The following is a 15,499-nucleotide window of genomic DNA, read 5'->3' on the forward strand; positions in this document are numbered from 1 at the left end:
AATCTAAATTAAATTAGACAATTGTCTCTGATTTGGATAGAAAACAAACTGAAAAAATAATGTATTTCATTGTTTTCCAAGTTTTCCTTGTACTGAGATATATTTTTAAACATCATTTTAAATGATGTTCAATTAGAAAACTGAGTGAGCAAAAAAAGGATACCTATTTTTTTCTTGAGAATAAAAGAGTATTTGTTTTTCCTGTCAGTTTTGTAATGAAAATAAAAATCCTTGGAAAATAATGCATATTTTATTTATCATCTTGAGTGGTCCCATACTTACTATATACAAGTGGAGTAAAATATGTTTTGTTAATCTTTATTATTGATGTAAACACATTAAAATTAGGTGTGATGATGAGACTCATTTCAAGTTTTGTCAAAAAATAGTGTCCCTTTGGGTCTATTGCTTTGTTTTCTAACCTGGGAAACCCAGAAATGTATAATTCAAAATATTAGTATTGTATCATTATTACCTAAATTGTTGGCAATATGTCAAAGTTATCAAAAACCCCTGATTCCAAAGCTGATCAGTTACTAAGTCATCCTAAATAAATTTCTCCACTCTGGGGCCTATAGAAAACTGAGTTATTTATACACAGTCATGGAAAACCAACAGGCTAATATCCCTTTCATTAGCATAGTTACCTGACTCACTATACCTCAGACTCTGATTTAAAACAATCGTTATGGATTCCCACCACTGCCCATTTCAGACTTCAGATTTTGCTATATGTGATCACTAAGTCCAAGACACTATATATGTATGTAAAAACAAAATTCAATTAAAATTTTTAAAAATAATTTGAATAACATTCTTAAATTTGCATATGCATTCTGAAGAGAATGTAAAAAATATATATATAAAACAAATATGAAATTTTCTTGAGAGTAAGTAACCTTTTTCTCTAATAACTCCCCAGCATGTTCCGGGTTCAGCAAGTTCTCCACTGATGTAGTTGATAGTATTAGTTATTTGTTTCTTGACTTTTACTATGTAATATGTTCATGATTCCTCATAGCATGTCAGCATAGCAGATCTTTTAAAATCTGCTGCTCAGATTAGATTGTCTTTGAAATAATTTCGGAATCATCCAGTCACTAAGTATAAAAATATAGTTTCAATATTTATTTAGTATGAGTGCCGATTAGAGATGATAAATCATTCTTATCCTTGATTAAAAAATACTTGTAGTCAGAGTACTGAAGGAACAGTAGTGCTTAGAGATCACAGAATTAACTTGAAATTGCAACCATATGCATAAAATGAATATTCAAGGATTCTCTTAAGTGTACTGAGTAAGACAATAGAACACTTTATCAATGTAATCTTTTATCAAGGTAGTACATATTTTATGTATAATAAAACATATGTACAACAATAAACCAAACGTTTTTCTTTTAGTTTTTCAGAATATGTTAATTTTTTAATTAAAATGTAAAGAATTTCAGGGATGCTTTTGTCCAAAAATATGTATAAAAACTCAAGAAAAGAAGTTATTTAATCAGCAGTTGGTAATAATTTTACTTATATTTTTCTAGGAAACATTCATACTTAAATGAGCAGAACAGCAGCTTATCACACAAAATGTATTATCTAACAATTTTGTATGACAACATTAATTTCACACATCTCGTCACTAATTTGTATTTTTTAACACAATTTTAGGTATTTGATTTAATTTACATTATTTTTTCATATGCTTTTAAATGAAAAGCTCAGAATTCTAACAGTTGTAAGACAGTGGTAAGTACACTTACTTTCATTTTGAATAGCTCCAAGGAACAACATATATCCCTGAAACTTACATATTATTAGGATTAAATTATTGAAAATACTAATGATTCATTACCAAATATAAGAGAATAATACTGAGTTTACCATGCTTAAATAAATGCTGCAGCCCACTATTTTGTGAAAACACCTTTCAATACAGAGTTAAACACATTGGCAATAAAATATTAAACTTTCAAATTTTGCATGAAAAACAAGGGATCAATAGAAGTCCCTATAATATTCTTGATTAATACTGACTTATACTCTTAGAAATGGCATCCTTAAATGATCCAAAACATTATTCAATACATTTCAATTTTCAGAAGTTTTTGAACCATGTCTCCTCTTGGTCATTCATATTTATTCAGTTCACTGACATTTTATGAGATCTCACTATGTTTCAGGTACTGTCTGGGTACTGGGGAAATCGGGGCAACAGGAGAGAATAAAAATGCCCTCTTTACCGAAGAGGAGACAGGAAATGAGCACATAAATAGATACACATATAAAGAAATATCAGTTACAGCTTTAAAAAAAAAGTTGAGAGAATCAGAAGTGACTGGGCTTGGCATTTTAGATAGTATGTTCAGGAAAGGTGGTAATTGAGCCGAAACCAGTATGAAGAAGGCAGCAGGCTAAGGAGACAGTAATTGCAGAGGCTTAGATGTGGGAGTGTACTTGATGTGTTCAGGAAACATAGCGGGAGTCTGCGTGCAAAAAGCAAGGAGGGAGATCAGTAAGAAAGGAGGTCTAAGGTGAGCTAAGATTTAGTTTATAGGATTTGTAGAACAGAATAAGGATTTTGAGTCCTATTCTAGATGGAGAAGGATGGAGACCATCGAATGCTAACATAATTCTATTTCTGTTTAAAAAAGTGAGGAGCCAGTTAGGTGTCTGACCCTTGATTTCAGCTCAGGTCAAACCTCAGGATTGTGAGATTGAGCCCTGTGTCCAGCTCCACCCTCTGTGTGGCATCTGCTTGAGATTCTCTCTCTCCCCCTCTCTCCATTCCTTCCCTACCCCTCAAATAAATAAATAAATCTTAAAAAAAAAAAAAAAAAAGGAAAGAAAGAAAGAACAAGAAAAGAAAAGGTAAGTTTGGTAAATAGGAAGCCAGAAGACCAGATGATAGATATTGAGGTGCCTGGCCAAGAGACAATGGTGGTTTTTTCCTGGTGCTAGTGGTGAAGTGGTGCTAAGAATTTTGTTGTGATGTATTTTAAAAGTACAGCAACAGAGGGGCACTTGGGTGGCTCAGTGGGTTAAAGCCTCTGCCTTCAGCTTGGGTCATGGTCCCAGCGTCTTGGGATTGAGCTCTGTATCCTGCTCTCTGCTCAGCAGGGAGCCTGCTTCCCCTCTCTCTCTGCCTGCCTCTTTGCCTACTTGTGATCTCTGTTTTTCAAATAAATAAATAAAATCTTAAAAAAATAATAAAGTACAGCAACAGAACTAACTGATGGATTAGGCATATGGTTATAGAGAAGAAGAGGCATCAGGGATTCTTTTTTCAGTCTGCTCATTCAAAAATTTCATATTAAAAAATACTCTATTATTCCCTTCAAGTATAAAAAATGGTGGAGTTTGATAAGATAAGTGGAAGAAAATAATTCATATATTTACAGTATTTACATTTCTCATTATTTAATGTGCACATTTATAAAATATATTCTAGTTGGGTCAAAATTACTTCACCTGAAAGAAAGCAACAGGATAACCTCTGCCAACAGAACATCAGTGCTATAGTAAAGTTAAAAATCACTGGTTCCCTTTCTCAGGAGTCATCAACAGGCATTTTTAGTGTGTGAAGCTTTTTTAGTCTTCCATGCAAAAATAAATATAAAAGATGAAACAAGGTTTGAATAATTTCATTGGGAATTTCCAGCATATTAAAATGGAAATATTTTTCTTGTGTCAACATTTTTCTTTGAATGCTCACACAGGTTTATTCATTATTATAAACTGACAAAAATTTATGAAAATTCTCAGTTGATCTGGTCAAATCTAATTGCCTTCTGTCGCTAATTCAGCTGTCCCTATGCACAATTGGTCTTAATACTGCCAACTTCAATCATGGCAAGGAGAGAAAGAATATATTAAAGTTGCAGACAGGGTGAGCTATTTAATAAGAATATGCTATCTCAGCTTTTTCACTTATTAATACCTCTGCATAATAGAATTTCTATCATGATTATTAAAAGTGATATTTATTTTTTCCAGATAATCCCTTTCAAAATTTAAAATTATAAAAATAAAAGGGATACTGATTAGTTCATGATTATGAAAGATACTTTTTCAACTAAAGGAGCTCTCTAAACTAACAAAGATTCAAATAAACTTGTATCAGAGATTGACCAAGCAGGCACTCCCATGTACCATTTATTTGATTTATTTTGTCATGAAAACGGAAAGGTAGTCCTTGCTAAGCCTAATTGAATAGCATAGATCAGAATATTATATCCTTGATACATTTATGACTTTCGTAGAGCCAACCGATTTACATATAACTCCTCCACATGAAATATGACATAAGTAGCATCAGTGTGACTGTTTTAGGTCACAAATTTGAAATGTCTTTCCATTATATCATTTTGAAGTCATTTCTTTCTGTGTCTCTGTTTGACTGAGTGAAAGTCACATCAGAATGTTTGGCCATAAAACTAAACCTAACTCCACTAGTGTCTTTCAGAGTAGTGTCATCAATCTTTTAAAAGGTGAATATGACCTTATGATAATGCATCATGTGAAAGACAAGATTTTAAGCCTTACATGGTCTATTTCAGCAAGAAATGACTTATTAACTGGCACTGCAATTGAGATTATTCACCAGCATTCTTAATTCAAACAGGAACTAGTTTTTCTCCCAGTTAAGGTTTGGGAAAATTAACTATGGACTATAGTTGACAAAATAAAAACAACTTAGGATAAAATAACAATGTATTTTTTTTTTTTTACAGAAAGAAACATTTTCCAATGGTTTTAGTATTGGAAATTAAATTCATTTCTAAAAATGACTCAATTTTAGTACCTTTTAGCTATTCAACAACAACAATACCAGAATAACTCTATTTCTTTCAATGTAAAGTATTCTGTTGCTCAATTTAGTTAGGAAAGAGAAAACATGGGCAAATTATATATACCGCATGTTAGGAGAGAAATATCTATTACGCTCATACATGGCATACTTATAAATTTAGCAAATAATACTATCAAATGCCAAATGAATGCCACTTTTTATGCAAAACTCTTTTCTCACCAGATTATCTCCCAAGAATTTAAGGTTTATTTTTAGCTGAGCTAGAACTCTCTGCCACCTAATCCACAGAATAAATCTCTTTTTGTCTTAATTCTTTAGTTTTATTCCAAGTGAAGCATGTATGCTACCCTAGTACCTCTCTGATGAGAAAAATGCTGATGTTCATATGCTAAGATATAGTATTTCCCATATTCCTATTGGTGATATTGTGTGTTTTAGTTTCCATTATATTACAATGAAAAATCAAACTGGTTACTATTTATATTTAATAACAGCCATAACATTAAAAAAATAGAATTTAAGTTTTTCAGAGGGAGTGGTATCAGCAACATATGAGGAATTTAATATCTCTTTATCTAAATATGCCTCCAATCCAGTCAAACATCACTTTTCTTCTTCTCCTCTTTGGATTTGCTCTTTAATAAAACATCCAAACATCTACGGATTTTGGGAAGAAAAAAACTCAGACAAGCATTAAAAGAGAATAAATAAAACTTCTCTTTGAACACAAAAGTTTGAAATACTTTTATTGATATTCTTACATAATTATTTATAGTAAAAATTCCAAAATGTACTTAGGAGTGCAAAAATAGCTAAGATTTTTATTATTCTCATTGGGTTTTATTTCTTCAATTATTTCAATATTAACCATTTTTTTCTATGAAACTGATGATGATAATATATGTAATTTTCTGAAGATTGTTCCCTCTACCAAGTTGCAATATAGAATTTTGTTGTGGGAAAAAAAGTCTTCAGCTTTGTTATTTGCTTGATGTACTGAATTACTGGAAGGGAATAATATTCCAACATATTACCTATTCTTTTATTTCTTAAGATGTAAAACAAAAGTTAATGTTGCTATTGAGGAATATACATTTTTCATTTAAAAACTGAGCACAAATTTAATAAAACCAAGTATTCTAAGGCATTAACATTTGCTGATATTAATTAATTACCTATATTTATTCATATGATAGTACTCTCAGGTTAATCTTGGAAAAAAAAACAGCAAAACTAAAGTAAATACATCCAACTTTATAAGTTTGATTAATTTTTACCATTTTTAAAATTTTATCTTTTTCCACACTCAAAGCATCACTTTAACATTTAACTTGCCAACTAATGTGCATATTTGCATAAACCTATACTTAACATTTATTCTATAGGCCCCTAGACAAAAATCTAGGTTAGCTTAAAAGGTCAAAAATATAAGATTTGTAAATGTTACAATAGTAATCCTGATAGTTCACAGGCACGATATATTAGACATCAGACATTGTGCTATAGACAGGAAATGTCCCCTTCCTGAAAGTAATAAAATAAGTCAGTGACTAACTGCTTTGATAATGAGAACATAAACCACTAAAATATTTTTTGCAATTTTAAGACAATCTTATCTTTTCTTAAAATCATTCTTAGCTTCACATTGATGTTTTCTGTTAAAGGAAATTATTTTTCTATTTCCTCTCTATGAGAGCATTTGTGTATGTTTTAAATAATTTTAAATAAGGCGCCTTCTTAAAAAGTGATGATTTATACTACATTAAAAAGAAAAGTGATTTCTTTCCATATAGAAGCATGAAGCTAAAGCAAACTTCCTATATCTATGATTTTTAAGATTTGCACTTAGTTTTTTAAGATATTTATTTTTGAAATTTTACTTTTGATCTATGTATTATACATTTTAGCTTCTATATTATTAATTTCTATACTATATTAAATTTTAATATTGATTACCAACATGTTTTATTGTATTTATTTTTCCAATTTCTGCTTCTGACAATGATGGATTTGAATTCTAATCTGAGTACAGTAGTTTTTCACAATAGGTGGGATTTAACATTCTTCTCTAAGCAGTTTATAGAACAATAAGAATAAAGCCAGTAAGACAGAAAATTTAAACACTCCCAAGTAACTTGACTTAGTTGATATTTATAGAACATTGTATCTAACAAGAGTATAATAATTACTCTTTCAAGAGCAAATGTTAAACCACCAATATAGATCATCTGAGGGCCATATATCTGGTTTTAATAAATTTCAAAAGTTAAATAACTTCTCCTGCTCCCTCTTCCTTTATCTTTCACAACCATTCCCCTCAATAAATCTTTTGCATAGTTATTCCCATTCAGCATAGGCAATACCTTCAGTCCTGAAAGAAAATGAGAAAGTAAGATATAAGTTTGGCACTTGGCTCTCTCTCTGGCTTGCTGGCAGAGAGTAACCATACGAAATTTCATATGTAGCATTGACAGTTTCTGGCACTAATGGCCCGATTGCTGAAGATTTCACAGCTTCTAACTTGGAGAAATGTACTGGTGGAAGGGTATGCCCTCACTAATGCAGTAATTCAGATACTTAAAAGATACAAGAAAAGTAGTGCTTACACAAGCAGTATGGTTGTAACTGATACCTGATGTAATGAGAAATGAGCGTACTAAACAAATAATAAAAGGCTGAGTATGAAAGTCAAAGGGTTTCTTCGGCAGCTTGCAAAGTGGGCCTTGTCTCCTGCAGTGGAAAAGCAGATACAGTTCCACAGAAAACTGAAGTCTGAACCGTAGAGAACCAGAGACATTAAACATCCTCTGATTGGATTGAACTGATTGGTTAGGTCTACTATGGCAATGTCAAGGATCCAAGTGGGAAAACCAGATAGCCTGGAATATAGGATGGAGATAAGTAGGCAGATGTCTCCAAAGATTTTGATTCTTTAAAACTCTCTTGAACCTTCTGACTTTCAGAGGTGGTACTCTCCTCCATTGTGAGAACTATCACTCCTTCTCTTCTAGCTAGCAATAGCTATCCCTTGGGAAACTTCTGTCTCCTCTCCTGGCTTATTTGCCAATAACAATGGTTAGATCCCAGTATAACCCACTGGAATATGCTGAGTCTGATCAGGAAGAAGAGAAATTTTACCCCTTGGAGCTACAGCAATTAGCTACCATGTACTTGCAGGATCTAAGGTGATTCTTGGGGTTGAATGTGAGAGTGATTGTTTCAGGGTGCTAGATGTGAGTTTGGATGAGAATGATGAAATTGTTACTTGGGAGTAATTTCTCAGGTTATAGGACTTAACTTGCTGGCAAGGACCTTGAAGGATGGGGTGTATTCCTTGCTGGGGTACCTCTTAGAAACTTGGAAAACACAGTGGTTCATCCCAAATGATAGGACTGGTGATTTCTTTGGCAGGTGATGAAGGAAGGGAGGTGAGCTGAGGAAAATGGATATACTGTAATTTCCAATCACAAGGGAAGAATGGAGGAGCAGAAAATTAACAGTGATTGCCCTGATTTAAAAAAAAAAAAAAAATCACCATCCCTTGCTCAATTCCTGGACCTAATCCAGTTTTCTGATTTGAAATCCATTGAGTGAAATGATGGTGGGATTCCTGGGGTCCCCACAGTAATTATTTACTATAATTCTTTACTGTATTATACACTACAATTCTCCCCTAGTATTATGTCTTATATTGTTTCCCTAGTTTTTTCCCCAAAAGGATTAATGGTCATTTACCTAGCTGAATACACCTTAGGAAAAGGAATATTCCACCATTTTGATGACTAAAGGTTAAATGCTAGTTGACATTAAACCTGGGAGATGTGAAATGTCACCATGGCCCCAATTTTAGGGCAAGAACTTGCTGAAGCCATGTAATAAATGGAGTGCTGGCTAGAATTCAGCCTACAGCAGCTTCACTGGGTTTGCAGACCTACCCATTTCCTTAGTCTTTGAATCTATAATTAAGATTGATAGAAATAGAGTAACAACCATATGGGATCCTTTACCTATTGGATAAAGGATAACATGAGGGAAGAGATGAATGGGAGTCTCTGATATTGCCCTCTTATTCAAGATAATAAATAATATAAATATTTAATAAAAGGGTGCCTGGATGACAGTTGGTTAAGCATCCAACTCTTGGTTTCAGCTCAGGTCATTATCTCAAGGTGGTGAGATGGAGTCCCGCATCAGGTTCCACATTCAGCACAGAGTCAGCTTGAGATTTTCTCTCTCCTTCTCCTTCTCCCCATGCTCTCACTCCCTCTTTCAAAATAAATTAGGTCTTTAAAAATAAATAAGTAAATGTTTAATAAAAATATATAAAATATACATAAACACATATATTTCCCATGATGAGGAGAATGGCAGAGATTAGTGTTACCATTAAGAAGCTAAGGGTACAGGGTTGGTGATTCTTACATGTTTACATTTAAAATTCCATTTGACTTATAGATCACCCACTGAATTTTAGAGAATACTGTAGACTACTGTAAACTCAACCAAACTGTGACCCTAATTGCAGCTCTTCTACTAGAAGCTGCACTGTTGCTAGGGCAGATTAATAAGGCCTCAGTACATTGTGTGCAGTTGCTCATTTGTCCAATGTGTTTGTTCTTTTCTATTCATAAGAGAAAACAGGACCAAAAAGAATTAGCATTAGCACTAACAATAATATCATTTACAGTTTTGCCCCAAATGGCCAGGCTTGTTGGTCTGGGTCTGGAAGGAACCGGATGATAAGAATGAACACAAGGGGGTTGGGGCTAAAGGCATGTGAAGAGAAGCACATTTATACCTACCAGAAAGTATCCACCATGACAGAGGCACTAACCAACCAAAATTACTTGAAAATTTGACCCTGGTCTTGCTTTGTTATTAACCACCACAGGATAACACAATGGCACATAGTCTGGCCACCACGGCAAAGATGGAAGCTACCTTTGATCTGAACAGGATAGACTTCCACTTACCAAGGTTTGCCTATCTAACTTACTTACCTACCTCCTAATCTACCTACCTACCTATGCCAGCTACTGCTGACTCAGAATGTCCAACCTGCCAGTGACAGAGACCTACAATGAGTTGTGGGACATGGTTCTATTCCTCAAGCCGACCAACAAGCCCATTGGTGGCAAATTCACTAAATGGGGACCCTTTCATCCTATAAGGCTCAGTGTTTTTTTTTATGTTTGTTTGTTTTGTTTTTTTGTTTTTCCTTACAGGGAAAGGTACCTACTATGGGTTTTCTAATCTGTCTGCAGAACCTGGGCAAGTACCAACCTAATGGCGTTTACAAAATATCTGATCCATAAGTATGAAATTGCACATAAGATAGCATCCAGTGAGGGCCGAATTCATAGATAAGGTGGTATGGAAGCAGTTTCATGACCACACGCTCTACAGAATGATCACCTCACTGAGCACTGGGATAGCCTAGTGAAGGCACAGCTAAAGCACCAATTTATTGCTATGATTCTTTGAACTGAAAGATACCACCACTGCAGGAAAGTTTGGACTTCCAGTTTTCTAGGAACAGCAGGTGTGAAAAGAATCACTATCCAGAGTAATTCGTCCTGACCAACAGAAGGAGGTTGCATTGGTTTTGCAAATGGAAACTAGTAGAAAAACACAAGTTATCTACCTGGAAGCTTCTTGGTTTTCCCTTTCCTGTTTATAATGGTAAATGCACATGCACAGAAACCTGGTCCAAAAAGGAAATTTGATGACCAGGTGGAAGAGGAATGGGAGTCACACCACCTGTGAAGCCACAAAAACTAGCCAACATTATAGATGAGAATGAAGGGAGATCAGAATGGAGCAAGAATTTAAAAAATGAGGTATCACCTGTGGTCCCAAGACCAACTTAGCATAGGGGCTGTAATTTATTCCACTAACTTCACTGTGCTCAGCCTTTTCTCAGGAAGAGAGACTCATAGGAGTTGCATGAATATGTGTATCTTTTTTGTGCAAGTTTTAGATTATAACACCAGTGGAAGTGTGCTCAGATCCCTTTCAAGAGAAATTTCATGAGAAGAGTCTCACTGACTGATGGTCTTAGTTCCACTGGTTAGGTATTCAGTGAGGAACCACTCAAAGACAAGGCACAGCCAGAGGATTAGCCCTAGCCCATTCCTAACAGGATTTCTCTAGTACAGAAACCCATTGCTATGGTAATAACTTTCTGAAAACCATGCTGTGTCAGAGGGTCTTCCCCACCCAATTCTTCCTCCCCCGCCCAACCTCTTTACACAGCTGTCAAATTTACAAAGTGGTCTGGAGGTTTTCCCAGCTGATTTCTGTCCCTCCTCCCCTTTTATCTTTTGCAGGCATTTCCATATTAAATCCTTTGAGCAACAAATCCCATCTTCCTGTTTGCTTTTAGGAGGACCCAAACTGACACAATTAATATAATTAATTTCCCTCTGACCCAACTGTTCAAGAAAATACAGGATACAAATGACCAATATCAGTAATGAAAGTGAACATCACAGCACATCATAAAGATTTCAAAAGGATAATAATGGAATATCATATGTGTTTTCCCAAGAAAGAAGGAAGTTTACCAATTAAAAAAAAAAAAAAGTGATCTGACTTTTGAGTCAAGCAGTCCTGTAGGTGGCATAGGTACAGTAGTAATTCCTAGCAAAAAGGGATTAATGAATTTGATCTTAAGTAAAAATAATATAATTTTGCTATTTCCATATTAGCAGGCTTGGAATTTTTTTAATAGAAAGTATGAAAATACAATATTTCAAAAATAATTTTTGAGAAAGGCTATGTCATTTTAATAATTTTATCTATTTTTAAAAGTTATCTTTAATAAGAAAAAGAGTCACTCAAAAATGTTGTCAAAATCTCTGTTAACCCCATATGACTTGTCATTTTTCAACTGTATTTGATTACCTCAAAATTCTCCACTCTGGCATCATGGATACAGAGTAAGCAAAATAAAATAATGCTGGAAATTAAATAATATTGAACTGAATAACTGAATTTACCTCTCTGATTATGATTGGGAATAAAAATCTGACATTAAATTCCTTAATAATCTTTTTAAAAGCAGGATAAATAGGTTTGGCCATGTTTTAATCAACTAGAGGATTTTTTTTTTCTTACTATGGAAAAAGCACCTAGACAGATGATTTAATGAAATAATGTATCTTTCTATGAGTTCTAGAAAAGTGATTTGAGCAGGAATATGTCCATATTTGTAAGAATGTACATATATTTCCTTGATTAAATAAAGCAAAATGGATGAAAAATTTCAGGGAAATAGGGAAAATGATCATTTTTGTGGTCAAATAGAGACTTGAATACAAATATTTTTTGAAATATTTATAGTAGTTTAGTTTTTGCAGTTTTCAAGTACTTCAAATTTTCTCCCTAGATCACCTTTGTTTAAGGATAAAATAACATTTTAAAGGTTAGATTTAAAAATGCGTATGAGATTCTTGTGCTTTTAAAACATTACTACTTCTCCTCTATTAGGTTCTTGCCCCAAGCAAAAACCAACACCTAACACAAATATTGAGAAAGAAGAAGAAAAAAAAAAGAAACCTCAAGAGACACACTAAGATATCTTAGGATGTGAACAATCAAAAAGGCAAAGGTCATATGGGTTACTTGAAAACTCCTTTGAGGGAAAAATTGATCCATTCCTTTAATGTTCTCCACAACAAGGATTAATTCTCTTTGAGTACTTTGAATAATATAAGGGAAAACCCATTAAGGAGAAGAGACTCAATTCACTGCTCTGACCCCCTGATCTATATGAGAACTTTCAAAACCAATCCCATACTAATATATTCTTTATTGATTTTGATTTTTATATTATCTTAAACCCAGAGAGAGTTTATTTCCTTCTAAAAATATAGTTTAAGATGATCAAATAATACTCTATCCCCAAAGTTGCTACCAAGAAACTCTCCCAACACTAGAAAAAGTTCACAGCAGATGCAGGAGGAGAACAGTAGGGGATAGGAGGAATATAAATTGAAATTTTATAAATTCATAAGTCATAATTTATTCTCTTTCAAAACGATGACTATTAAACAAGTTAGACTTCACTCTAATAAAGTCATAAATAATAATAAAATATTTTGTTTTATTATATGCATGTAGCATAGTATCAATATGTATCAATATGTATCATGTATTAATATAGCACTTTGTAGACTGTAAATGGCTCTGGAATTTAATCTACATGATGATGTGAGTAGGCTTTGCTATTAAATTATGTTTAATAGCTTGTGTAAGCAGTGAGTGGGCAAGCCAACAGTGGGGAGTTCACCACAGGGAGGCGGGGCTGGGACAGCATGCCAGGCTCTTTGTGGCTCCACTCTGTGGAACTGTCTCTAGACTGGTATTAGAGCCATTGGTAGTGCACAGCAGTGGCCAGCCTTGCTGTGGTGTGCTCTAGGTCAGCTGGACTCATTTCACAGGGGAACATGCCAATGGCAAAAACTCTCATGCTATCCATTCATTATTTATGATGTGTTCTCTGATGCTTACAAAGAATTTCGAGATGCATGTGAACAGGTAGTGCATTCCTCAGCAGATATAGCCAAAAAAAACCTGACAGAATTATTACAATGTTGCTTACCAGTATCAGCGCAACAGAAGGTTATTCTGAAGAAAATGAAATTCTAAAAAAGTGAAGAAAGGCTCAGTACTAATAGATTCCAGTACTATTGTTCCTGAAGTTTCAAAAGAATTGGTCAAAGAAGTTGAGAAAATGGGAGCAGTTTTCATGGATGCTCCTGTTTCTGGTGGTGTGGGAGCTGCTCCATCTGGAACTTCACATTTATGGTGGGAGGAGTCAAAGATAAATTTGCAGCTGCCCAATAGTTGCTGGGGTGCATGTGCTCCAATGTCGTGTATTGTGGATCTGCGGGGACCCAGTTGATGGCAAAGATCTGTAACAACATGCTGTTAGCTACTAGAATGATTGGAAGTGCTGAAGCTATGAATCTTGGAATCAGGTTAGGGCTTGACTCACAGCTATTGGCTAAAATCCTAAATATGATCTCAGGATGGTGTTGGTCAAGTGACACAACCAGTACCTGGGGTGAGAGATGGAGTTCCATCCTCTAATGACTATTGGGGTGGATTTGAAGCAACACTCATAGCTAAGGATGTGGGATTACCACAAGACTCTGCCACTGTTGCAAAGAGCCCAGTCCTTCTGGAAAGTGAAACCCCTCAGGTCTACAAGGTGATGTGTGCAAAGGGTTACTCAAAGAAAGACTTTTCTTGAATTTTCCAGTTTCTGTGAGAGGAGAAGACTTTCTGACCTACCCTTTGGTAGGTCAGAAGACCTGGTAGAAGAACTTCTGACCTACCCTTTGGCTGTGGACACTGCTGAAAACCAAACTCTATCTTGGAGTGTCATTATAGCCACCCAGGTGCCCTATTTATCTGAGTTTTTTTTTTTTTTATTAAGATTTTATTTATGTATTTGACAGATAGAGATCAAAGTAAGTAGAGAGGCAGGCAGAGATAGAGGAGGAAGCAGGCTCCCTGCTGAGCAGGGATCCCGATGTAGGGCTTGATCTCAGGACCCTGGGATCATGACCTGAGCAGAAAGCAGAGGCTTTAGCCCACTGAGCCACCCAGGTGCCCCCTAAAGTACATTTTTCTTCTAAGAAAAATATGACATTTGGGGATAGTTCTACAACAGTCATCTTTCCTTACATATCAAGTGTTATTCTTTCATGGGATAATGTTATGGAATGTTTTGATACAACTTCATGCCTAACAAAATTATCCTTAGTATATTTTTATTATTCATGAACTATTGTGAAATACTTCAGAAAATTTCACAAGAATCTGATATATGTAATTTTGGGTAATTTTTCCCCATCTAGAACAACTTGTCTGCATGATAAGAAATCTACATTTATTTTTAAGTCTGAAATAAAGGTTTTTAATACTATAATTCATGAGCAAAACCTACAAAATCAGTTTCCTCTTCTGGATGTATTGTAGTTCTTAAATTCATATAGTATGAGCTTGGTTAAGATTTACACATAATCTACTAAGTTATCATTGTATCATATTGAATGCTTGAGTATTAAGTTTTTATTTTGGGAATAAGAAAGAGAAGATTTGGCTAGAGAGAAAGAAATAGAACAAGTCCATTATCACATAATAAAATCTGATTATTTTACTAAGAAATATTAATACTAATAAATATTTTGGATGATTATTTTTGTTCTTATGACATTATGCCAAATTCTATCTTATGTGGGCTCACTTTCTTTTCGCCATATGTGTGGTATATCTAGATGATGGTAATTGTTTAGGGTCCATTACGATAAGTTAGTGGTAAAAGGAGTCAAGGAAATAAACACCAAAACAAGAAAACTTGAAGGAATCACACATGATATTCTGAAGTATCAGGCTGTAAATTGCATCAGCACACTTGCTAGCCTACATGTGAATAAATATCAATGATTTTGACACTTTTATATTGTTTGGTGGGAAAAAATATTGGATCATTTGGACAATTAAACTCTTACAGATCAGGTGACCAATCTAGTGGTTTCTGGAGTTTTCTGATTGTTTTAATTCTGTGAGTACGCAACCTCCAGTTTTCTACCTTCACTAAGATCTAATGCCTTTTTTTTTTTTAATAAGGAAGAGAAGATATGAATCAGTGGAAATGGACTGACAAACATGTACAAA

The 15,499-nt window shown here is 34.2% G+C and overlaps 1 pseudogene; it reads left to right on the forward strand.

Annotated features, from left to right (window-relative positions):
- The first annotated feature begins 7,882 nt into the window (after positions 1–7,882).
- On the forward strand, positions 7,883–14,105 carry LOC116866054 (annotated as a pseudogene).
- Positions 14,106–15,499: the final 1,394 nt, after the last annotated feature.

The sequence above is a fragment of the Lontra canadensis genome, unplaced genomic scaffold (genome assembly GCF_010015895.1).
Source record: "Lontra canadensis isolate GAN:19392208 unplaced genomic scaffold, GSC_riverotter_1.0 scaffold1, whole genome shotgun sequence".
Taxonomy (NCBI): domain Eukaryota; kingdom Metazoa; phylum Chordata; class Mammalia; order Carnivora; family Mustelidae; genus Lontra; species Lontra canadensis.